The following is a 12,051-nucleotide window of genomic DNA, read 5'->3' on the forward strand; positions in this document are numbered from 1 at the left end:
CAAAAGTGCATTTTGAAAACCCTTGAAAGCAGTTCTAGCTAAAAGTCAAAGGTATTTCATGTACACACATGTGCCACAAGATATATGCATTAAAGACAAGGAATACCTTTATGTGCCAAATCTACATGTATTGCTCTCAAGCCCTGATCATGGCTGTTTGGCTGACTTCTTTTCCCTTAAATAACGCTTTCCCCACCCACCCACCCTCATCTCCACATACGAATGAATGTCATTTGCTGGTAAAGGTGAGCAAGCCACCTGAGTTCTGTAAAACAAATAGTGTATTTCTGAAATGGATATTAAGAAAGTATGTTTCTTACAAATGCTACAACAGAGAGCACTACTGCATTAAACAAATAGGCTGAATTGATTCCTAAATCATATTTCTGTATTCAGAAGCAATTGGACGTCAATCAAAAGTGGGTGACATTTGCCTGTCAATACAGGGATGATGGCTGGAAAAGCCTGTGACTTATTAGAAAGCAAGGCAGGAATCTGAAATGAGCAAAAGCCGCAAATAGGAAAACAACCAAATAACACAATCCCCAGTGAGAACGTTGATCAGAAAGGTGTGATCTTGTCTGAGGCTTGCCTAGCATGAATCCCTTCTTTATAACTCCCCTCTCTGGACTCCCTTTCTTTCTTTTCTCTTCCACAGCACAATAAGGTCAAAGAGACAGACAGCAGGGTAACAAAGATCCATCGATTCCTCTTTTTAAGCAGAAATGTCAGCGGCTCTTTGCGTTCTTCCCTAAGAGAATAGGAAGCCATAGAATGTGTGGCCCTGCTATGGCCAACCCAGCTTCTTATCGCTATCAGTAAGCTGATAAAAAGTCTTTGCTTCTTGCACTGGTAAATATTCCCACCACCACCTCCTTCTTCTGATTTTTGTCAGAATTCAACCTTTAATAAAGTCGTTATCTTGTGAAGAGACAATCCACCTGCTCCATCTCTTTGCTTTGGCCTCCTCTGCTCTTCTGTGAAAGACTTTGGGGAGGGGGGCACATTCTTGTTTATGCTTCATGAATTCCTCCCAAAGGAAAGCATCTTCAAATACAAATTTATTCCTTGGGAGGTGGGGTAGAGATAAGTGAATCTCAGAATGTCAGACTTAGAGTTATTTTTCTTCAATCTTTATACAAATTCCAACTTTTTCAGATCATCATAGTTGACCGTAAACGACTTAACTTCTATGTACTATACTTGGACTCACACGGCATATACGGATCCTGATCTAGCCAAAAAGGCACTACTCGTGGACCCTGAAATGGGGGAGTTGAGGGGTTAAGACGACGCCTCCTCCAGAACTAGCCAAAAATGTACCATCAAAACTTTTACAGAGTTAACCCCCTTGAAGAAATTATGAACCAGAAATATACTAAATAACTGAGCACTAAGGAATATTAAGACTACTACTGTATCTGAGCTTTCCCAGGAATAATGGTTGCTTGCAAAGGGCAACTATAAACAACTATAAACAAGAGTATGTTTCGAAGAACAGAATCTCAAAGTCTGCAGAAGTACAAAAACTTAACCTTGAGGGGAAAGCTGCCCCCTAGCACATCAGTCCAATGAGGATGGATGGAGTGCCAACTAATTTTAGAAGGGAATGAAATGACCTATCTTGGAAAAGAGGAACACTTCTCAGTGCAACATTTTGTAGTAGGTCCCCTTTGTTGTTAATATCAATCTTTAAAACTTGAAGCAGGGAATCATATATTATGTGGAACAATTCTTAAGTGAGCAGTTGTATGTACTAACACAGAGGCACAAATACAGGCAGGCTAATAAACATGTGTCAGTAGGGCTGTGCATAAGTCAAACAATGGAGGAATTCTACTGGTAGCAGTATAAGCTGAGTTACACTGTTGTATATTGTGTATTGGACACCATACATTGTGCATTGAACAGTGGCACCTGTTGTGTCGCAGTGTTGTCCAATGTTGCTATTCTGCATGGGGCTGCATACCGTGTTTGCCCGAAAATAGGACAGTGTCTTATATTAATTTTTGCTCCCAAAGATGCACTAGGTCTTATTTTCAGAGGATGTCTTATTTTTCCATGAAGAAAAATTCACATTTATTGTTTAACAAAAAAATGAACATTTATTATATACTGTGCAGTAGTTGTCATCACAAACCAGCATAACCAGACAAACTCTGAATCCTATCAAGAATTTCTTATTACTAGCAATATTTCCATTTACAACACTCTATGGTAAGTACATTTACCGATCTGCTCTGGTGTTCTGTTCGTTGGGCATGCTTCCAAACAAAAACTTTGCTAGGTCTTACTTTCGGGGGAGGCCTTATATTTAGCAATTCAGCAAAACCTCTACTAGGTCTTATTTTCTGGGGATGTCTTATTTTAGGGGAAACAGGGTAGTACTGGCATAGTGTATCCCTTTATATTAATATTAAATTGCAGCCACAGATTGATCTGTAACAACAGTCTGTATTTTCAGGTTCACAATGGAACAATTCAAGTTAAACTCTTTTCAGTTACCACCTCAAGTTAATCCTGCTATAAGCATTTGGTTGAGTTTGTTGTTATTGTGTGCCTGCAAACAATTTCTAATTTATAGTGACAGTAAGTCACACAATATTCTTAGCAAAATTTGCTCAGTTCTCTTAGGCTGAGAGCATGTGGTTTGCCTTGGTTCACCAAGTGGGTTTTCATGGTTGAGTGGGAATTCAAACCCCTGTCTCCAGTCACAGTCCAACACACAAACAAATGTTATGTTGCTGTCTTGGTTGACTTTAGCTCATCCCACATTCAAGACTTCTCTAACTTCATCATGCTTGGCACAAGGGAAGCAACGATTTAGGAGATAATATAAACAATATGCAAAATCCATACTGTTTTGTTATTGCCTCATTCAGACAAATAGATAAACAGAAGGCTAATTCTTTCAGCAGAAGCATGGTGGCTGTCTCAATCATCTGATTGTAGGTGTCATAAAAGGTTCAGCTACTAGCTAAACTGTTATGTTCCAAATCCAGAGCTCTCTTTCAAACTGTCATATAGATTATAATGTTTCCAACCCCTTCTTGCCTTTTTCCATTGAATTACTCTCTACTTTCATCTCCTCCAGTTTTGATTTTCATAATTTTTGCTTCCCATCCTTTGGTAGTTCATTCATTCATTCATTAGTGACTTCATCACACAGGCAAATTCACCCATTGTATGATGCTTTCAGCACAGTTGGGATGGAGCCTGCTGGATGCCATCAAACAATGTACAGCTACTTCTGGAGAGTCTCTGTTCATGAACTGTGCTGAAAGCATCATACGAGGGAACAATAAGGCGAATGTGCGTGCGGGGGGAGGGGGGAGGTCCATGCACTGCAGTGATGTCTTCCCCTGTGTGTTGGGGAAGGCGGTGCTGTGGGTGATGCAGTGCATGGACCAGATTCCCTCACTGCCCCACGGATTTGCCACAATGCCTGACAAATCCCTCCACTGTCCCCCATGTTAGCTGACTTAATGTGATGAGGTCCTAAGATATGTTTTGCATTTCCTACCCATTCAGGACATCACTGTTGTGATTTCCCTTTTAAAGGCCTCTTTTGGACATGCTAACAATGGCATTCAGAAGAATTCAGCATACATTTTAAGAGTTTCTCTGCTGAATTAGAGCGGCCAAGAGGAAATTTCCACAAACTATTGCTTTAAGGTAAGAGTAGGAGATGCACCTTATGTCAGAAGGCCATTTTAATGTTCTGTGACCCTTGGTTGGCTGGCCATGCCTAGAACTGACTGAAGTGCAGTCACCAAAACAACAGTTCATCAACAGGTTTTTGCTATTTGTGAGGAACACCTTAAATAATTTATTAGCCAACTTTCCTCCTCTGTTTTGGGAGCTTTCAGAAGGGTGACCATATTAGTGTAATGTTTTTGAGTGTTGGACTCGGGAAGACAAGGATTCAAATGTCTGTTCAGCCATGGAAATCCACTGACGGTTCTGGGTAAGTCACAATCTCAGCTTTAAAACAAAGCAATAGGAAACCTCTTCTGAATCAGTCTTGCCAAGAAAAATCTGTGATAGGAGCACCGTAATCTGAAATCACCTTGTAGGCAAATCATAACTGTGGGAACCAAAGAGGGTACATGAGGGTCTAAGTCAGTAGTTCTCAACCTGTGGGTCCCCAGGTTCTTTTGGCCTACAACTCCCAGAAATCCCAGCCAGTTTAACAACTGTTAGGATTTCTGGGAGTTGAAGGCCAAAACATCTGGAGATCCACAGATTGAGAACTACTAGTCTAGGTTTATCCCCAGTTTTAGGGTAATCACCCTTTAAAAAAATAATGAAAGGCATATTCTCCATTTCAGTTACAGGACCTGTGCTTCATCAGAAGGTGATGGTCAATCGGATCAAGAAAAAAACTTAAAAACATTTGCAGCTGTTTTTCTCAAAGTTTGCCCCAGCCTGCTTAATGAGAATACAACCACAACATCTAATGTCTTCTATAGATTAGAGAGAAAGAGAGAGAGAAAGCGAGAGAGAGAGAGAGAGAGAGAGAAAGAAAGAAAGAAAGAAAGAAGAAAATAAAATAAAGAAAGAAGGCAAGCAGACAGACAGACATGGATAGACAAAAATAGATGTATAGATAAGCAGGTAGATTTCTAGTATTTTCATATTGCTTGTTAAAATAACATTTTGAAGGAATTTACATGTAGCATACTTAATTGTACTAAAAGATTCTAAGAATGAAAAAAAATCAAAGAAAAATGTAGTTTGGAACTGTTTTGCTGTTAAATCTTTTGCATTTTTGATAAGAAAAAGAAAAGAACTAATAAATGTACAGAGGTCTAAGTTCTCAAAAAAAACTTAAACCATCTGTAATCAAGAGCTCTGTGTAGTGGCTTTGAATGATGAATCACTTAGGATATAAAATTATTTATTACTATGCATCTGAAGACTGAAGTAATCACAAGTTAAAGAATATTTATTTAATGGGCCACGTTCAGAATTATAAAATGATTATGTAAATGGCATATCAATAATCTAGACAGCCTATAAAGAGAGTAGAATTATGTTGGGTACTATAATGTATTCATTAATTGAAAGAAATTCAGCCTTTATAAGAACCAGTAGCATTAAAACAAATCCAGCTTGAATGCTATAGGAATGAACAATAATTTTAGAAAACATAGCAAAGTAAATGATGAATACAGAACCAAAACAAATGAGTGTGCAAGACTTTTCATTATTTCATCTCTCTTAGTAAAAATGTATTTCACACATGTGTAACAAGGGTTGCTAGACTGAAAATAGAGTTCTCCTACACACATAATAGTTGTATAGAATAAGAAATTTTTAGCAAGTATTGATTTTTGTGTAACCAGGTAGTAGGCAGCACCTGCTGAAATTCCCTCTTTTAAATAACTATTAAAGGTACAGGAATCATTCCCAGTTTTCACTCCTGGAATCATAAGTAACTATGATATGTCTCTCATCTAAAGCTTTCCTCACCCTCTGCTTTTTCTCCATTTTCAGCTCATTTTCAAAGAGTGGTGAGTGGAGGAGTGACAGAGGCCCAACTACTTTCAGGATGTCCTGAGAAGTTGTGTGTCATTTGTGTGTTCTGTTAAAGGAAAATATGGCTGGAACAGAGGAAAAGGTAGGTTTGGGGTGGTGGGATTTTGGTTCCAAAATTCTAAGTCCTGCAACCACATGCTCCATCATCACTCATTAACTGGATGTATCCTGTACCTGCTGCCTGAGAAAGTTAACTTGAGGATATTTATTCACATGGCAGGATCTTGCTTGCCACCTTTCTTTCTTCTTTTATTTTATAACTAGGAGGCAAACAGTAAATATTAAGCAGGGAAATGGGTGAAGACAGATGCTTCTTACAAAGTGCTGAAATTAAACAGAGAACCTGATATGTATGAATAAACTGTGGTATAAATCATGCTGTACTTTTATTAAAAGCTGTGTCACTTGTTCGAGTCGCTCAATGGCCGGGAAAGGAGAATTTGGATGCCTTTGAAATGGAAATGGGAATGCCAGAGCCATTAAGCAGAGATGATGGGAAGTAACAGGATGTAGAGACAAATTCCTCTAAAGTGTCATCTACGGTTCCTTTTCAACCTCCTCAAAAACCTGCTAGAATCTCATGGTATCATTCCTCCCAACCTATAGTGTTATGGCATGATATACTGTGGTCCTTTATATTCATCAGGAGTGTGATAGATGTGCAATAAGAATGGATAGCTGCGAGTGGAGAACTCAAAATTAAAATCCTAAGAGTGGTGAATTGCCGGGAGATTTATTTTTTTTCTTGTCAGCCTTGCAATATATTATTCTCTTTGTTCCCTGCTTATTAATTCTTGAGTTGCTAATGGCGTAATTTACTTTGCAAATTGCAATCATTTTAATTATTCATTTGTAAAAATAAAAAAATGATAATCAAAATGAGGAGTCTTTCAAACCAGGGAGTCCTCTTTCCAGATAGAAGAATGGGCAGCTTATTCATGTGGCAACCACACAGATTGCTTCCATAAGTTGCTGAGCATCAGATTCCAATACATGTCAAGGGCAGTTTGCAAATTTGCAAAGTATTCAGGAGAACTAGGCCTCTTGGTGCATTACACCAAGAGTTGCATTTTTCCTAGGGTTTCACAACAGTGGCAAGAGAGTATCTCCAAGCAGACACAATTGACTAATGTTTTACCTCCTTCATTATCTCAGGATCTGTGGCACTTTTCTGCTTATTGTCATGCCCACTGCTAATAGAGTATTTTGAGGCATAAAAGTTGCCACATTTGCCCACCACTGGCTTATGTAGGGCTGTGAATGCTGTATAGTAAAAAAGCTGATAGGAAGAAAATAAACTTATCTGAGATGTGGTACTGGACCAAAGTTCTACAAATACCATGAATTGCCAAAGAGACAAGAACAAATCAGTCCTGAGCACTCCCAAGAAGCCAAGATGATTAAATTGAGGCTGTCATGCCTTGGGCATATTATGAAAACAGATAATTCAATAGAAAATATGATAATACTTTGTAATGTGGAGAGCAGTGGAAACATGGAAGATTACATTCAAGATGAATAGACTCAATCAAGGAGCCATGGCCCAGAGTTTACAAGACCTGAGCAAGACTTTTGAAGGAAGGGTGACTTATGTCCCATTTCAGTTCTGCCTCACCCATCACACTCTCACATGGAAACTTAAGAGCTGGCAATACATGCATCTTACATTTATCACAAGGTCAGTATTACTTTTTGTTTTTAATAAGGAAAAACAACAATATCTGAAAACCAAGCGATCCCTTGCCCTGCCCAAACCCCCCTACATTAAAGGAGACTGACACCAGTTTAAAACCACTTCTTTCCATGGGATAAAATTGTTCTGCCCCAAACCCTATATGATATAAGAGACAATGATCTAGGTTAAAACTATTTCTTCCCATGGGATTTTACAGTTTTGCATTAACCTGCATAGGATACAGGCTGAAACCATTTCGTTCCATGGGATCATATTGTTTTGCATCAAACCCATAGGGTACAAGAGACTGCTGATGGTTGGGAATAGGATGTGAAACTTTGATGGTTCCCATCCCACCTGTTTTCAGTTAGAACCATGGGAGTAAAGTATGATAAAAAGTAGGAACTCTGAATATGATTGCTGGTCCGTGTTCAGAGTTTCCTCCATTCAGGGCATTTCTGCCTCTTTTCAACCGTGGAACATATGATGAGCTCAGTGCCTCTCCATGCTTGAAAAGAGGTAGAAGTGTCCTATCGGGGGAAATTTCTCAATATGATGAGGTCGATTGCTGGAGTTTCCTCCTTTCAGGACACTTTTGCCGCTTTTCAACCACGGAGGACTATGCAGGACAGCCAGAAGTAGTTTAACTCATGTGATGAATTCAGTGCCTCTCCATGCTTGAAAAGAGGCTGAAGTGTCCTAAGACTGGGAAATTTCTCAATGTGATAAGGTAGCTGGAGGCCTTTCATTCATAAGGCTGACATAGATCAACATTGACTTGATAGCATTTAACAGCAAAAATACTTATGCTCACCCTTTCTCTGTATCAAACTCCTTGCTGTCCCCACTGAAGAAGTGAGCTAAATAAAACACTAACACATTCCATTGTAAACCTGTTAATCTCAAAGGTGCCCTAGAACTCTGTGCTGTCTTGAATTTAGCACTGACAAAGAGCAGTGTGATGCAAGTAGGTTTTTTTTTTTTCCGTGTCAGGAGCAACTTGAGTCGCTTCTGGAGAAGCAAGTAGTGGTAGTAACAGTAGTAAAAAATTCCCCTGAGTTTCCTGTGAAAAACTTCATTGAGTGAACTTCATTCAGTTACATCTAACTGACAAGTATGGCTGCATGAATCACACATTGTCAAACACTTGTCTTTTTTCCATTCACACTTTTGACATTTAGGTGTGTATTTTCAAAAATGTAAAGGACTACAATGTGTGAAGAGACCCTGAGGCAATCATTTGATCTCCACCTTGGAGAATATGTGGACTTCACAGAAGTAGCAGCAATGGCATCCTATGCCTGCCCTCCTCCTTTGTCAGTTTTAACAAAAGTTAAGAGTGTGTCTAAGCTCAATCTTCAGGAATTTTCTTTGCAGATGAGTATGTTTGCAAAGCTACACGTGGGAACTGTAGGAGGCAGAACAGAGAGCAAAAACTCTAGTGCTTGATCGTTCTGAATGGGACAGATGGCAATTCTCGCCAAAAATAGCTTTTCCAAGAAGCAGAACACATGGTAAGTTGCATTAATTTTAATAATTGCTTCTACATGCCTTGATAAAAACTGGCAAAGACCCCTACTCAAGATAATTAGCATACCTCTCTCTCTTACTGCTTTGGTTCCCTCTGCTCCCTCCCTTCCCAACTGCAAACTCTCCGCCTTTGCTTAAAGCTGCCCACTTCTATCAGGGATGCGATGCGACTCTGGGATTAAGCATCAACATAAGGCTGGAGCATCACAGGCATTACTGATAAATTGCTCCGCTTACTCTATTGGGAGAATGCCAGCTCTGTTCTTAGCAATATTCTTCTAACAAGGGGTCCTTGGTTGGTTTTGTTGTTGAAGTGATAATCGGAGGATCCTCGGGTGTGAAGATTGGGGGCAAGAAGTTTAGGAAAGGTTCAGATTTAGTAGAATAGATTTTTATATGATCTAATTGTCAGGGCTAAGAGATGGCTCAACCTGCAAAAACGTTTTTGGCACCTGTTTGAGAAGACGAAGGCATTTCTAAGCATCAGCAGACAAGGGTAGTTGCACAGTAGTAAACCTAAGAAAGACTCATTTTAATGACTCCTTCTTGCAAGTGTGAGAAGTTTGACAGTTTAGACAAATGCTGATATTCTCTTGTATCATAATTGTCCATAGTCACAACAGATGACAAATGAGGTCCTTCACTGGAGAATGCAGGGAAATAAATAAGGGACTACTTATGTCAGTACTTTGTTGACTACAATGCTCAGAATCTTGTAGCCATCATAGCTGTGGGTTGGCAGATATTCTCTAAGGGTACATCTACTCTGTGGCCCCTTTCACACTGCCTATATCCCAGGATCTGATCAAGGATTATCTGCTTATCCAAGATCATATGGCAGTATAGACTTGTATAATCCAGTTCAAAGCAGATAATATGGAATCAGATCCTGGGATATAGGGCAGTGTAGATCCAGCCTTAATGCAGTTTGATATCATTTTAACTGCCATGTCTCAATGCTATGGAATCTTGGGACTTATAGTTTGGTAAGGCACCAGCCTTCTTTGGCAGAGAAGGCTAAAGATCTTTTAAAACTACAACAAAACATGGCATAGGTCTGCCTGGCAGAACTTTACTTTATGTCCCCTGATCCAGGATTTCAGCCAGTGATTTTTTAGCCTATTGGAAAGAGAAGAAAAACAAAATTGCTCAGTGAAATATTCCCAGTAAACTCTGAAAGAGGGACGTGGCATTGTTCTAAGGGAACTGAGCAGCCTCCTGGATGAGATGGCAAAGGAGGCAGAATCATTGCTTCTTGTCGAAACTTGTGGGTGTGATTTTTACCCAAGATGAATGCTTGGGTGAGTTGAGCCATGAGAACTCTTTGAAACACCAACAGAATACAAAAAATGTGCTGCAGGGTGAAATGATTTTTTTAAAAAGGTGATTCAGTTTGGTTCCTTCCTCTTGCAGTAAGTCAAACATGTTGCTTTTGACAGGATGGCCGACGAGCCATGATTTATGACATTTTCATACCATTTGTCCTGCTTTATTAGGTTTATTAGAAACACTGTGTTTGTGTTGATGCTGGAAATTCAATGAGATGCGAAACCTCAGGCAGAAAGATGATGGGGTGGGGACACCAATTCCCTTTCTAGGTATGAGAAGGGAGAAAAGGGAATGTTGTTGTTTTAGGACTACAACTCCCAACACCTATAGTATAGCATAACCACTAGTGAAGACCTATGGATGTTGTAGTCCAACAGTGTTTAGAAGAATGCACAATCTGAACTCCTACTCCAACAAATAACATTTGAAAGAGCATATCTTTCAAATGTCCCATTGTTTTATGTTTCACCTATGTTCACAAGACAGAACTTTCTTTTGACTGTGAAATGCTCTCTCGTGAGTAGACATTCTTACATCGCATCTGGCAGGCACTCCAAACTATTATTTTTAGGGAAGGTTTTTAAACATGGATTTGGGTCTGTTTTTAAAATAACATTAATCCTATTGTTAGTCCCAAGTAGAGTAGATACATTGATTGACCTACGTTTGCCCCCATATACAGCAATTAATTCATTAGGTCTACTCTACTTGCCACTTAATAATTGGATTTGGTCAATGTTTTATGAATTTTGTCAAGCGTTACTTTGGGGCACCTAGTATGCAGAAAATGTCTTACTAAATACTTTTAATAATAAATAATAAGAAATGTTGAATTAGTCGTAGGCATCAAGATGTCTCCACTTCTAACATATGCACAAGTGGGAGATCAGGGCCAGGTGTGTATGAGGAGCATTTGTTCATTTTTTAATCAATTTGGGTGTAATGGACCCGTTAAGTAGATCTTAGAAACCAAGGGTGTCATGTGGATGACCAATTTTTTTTTTTGTTTGAGTTCAGAGAACAATAATGAAACAACTTCCATCAAAGAATATTTTGGGAGAGATCCCTTAGAGCAGTGGTTCTCAACCTGTGGGTCCCTAGATGTTTTGACCTTCAATTCCTAGAAATCCTAACAGCTGGTAACAGCTGGGATTTCTGGGAGTTGGAGGCCAAAACACCTGAGGACACACAGGTTGAGAACCATTGCCTTAGGGACAGTGTCAGATCAATTAATGTGATTTGATGAAGCTCCTGTGGAAAATGAATGCGCTCTTTCTCAATGACTAATTAAAAGGAACTGATGTTACAATGAAAAGATTCTGTGGTAATTAACCTCTGCTACTTGATACTTTACAGAGTGAAAGTTACAGCAATTCTTTCACATCATCAACCTCAAAATTTCTTTTGCTTGGATTCTGGGGTTTAGATGAGACACATCTAATTGCAAATTTTACACAGGCTCTACACCTGCAAACAACAACCACTAGAGAAACACTCACAGGATAATCAACAGTAAGAAGAAGCATGTAAGCCCATTGTCTGATTAAAACCTGTTTTCAAGAGCAGAGCTTCCTCCTGCCTCTGCAGAAAGTAGATAGCAATTTTAGAACTTAACAATTAAAGCAAGTGAGTTCCATTATAATTGTAATTCAACATGATGACTTATTGCATGTGATAAAAGCAGCTCATGCTGTTGTTGTTGTTGTTCTTCTTCTTCTCATCATCATCATAATCATCATCATCATAATTACCACCAACACAATTTTTCTGCCCATCAGTCTCCAAAACAGACATATAATGAAACAGATGAAAAAGTTTGGCTGGCATCCTGTTCAGTATTTATGAAGTTATAAGCCAGATATGACACTGTAAATTTTGCAGTTTGTATTTACAATTATGGAACTATTGCAATGACCACAAATGCCCTGCCCACAAGCTCACCTAAGAAGTCTCACTAGGAAGAGGGGGGTAGATGC

The sequence above is a fragment of the Anolis carolinensis genome, chromosome 6 (assembly GCF_035594765.1).
Source record: "Anolis carolinensis isolate JA03-04 chromosome 6, rAnoCar3.1.pri, whole genome shotgun sequence".
Lineage (NCBI taxonomy): Eukaryota > Metazoa > Chordata > Lepidosauria > Squamata > Dactyloidae > Anolis > Anolis carolinensis.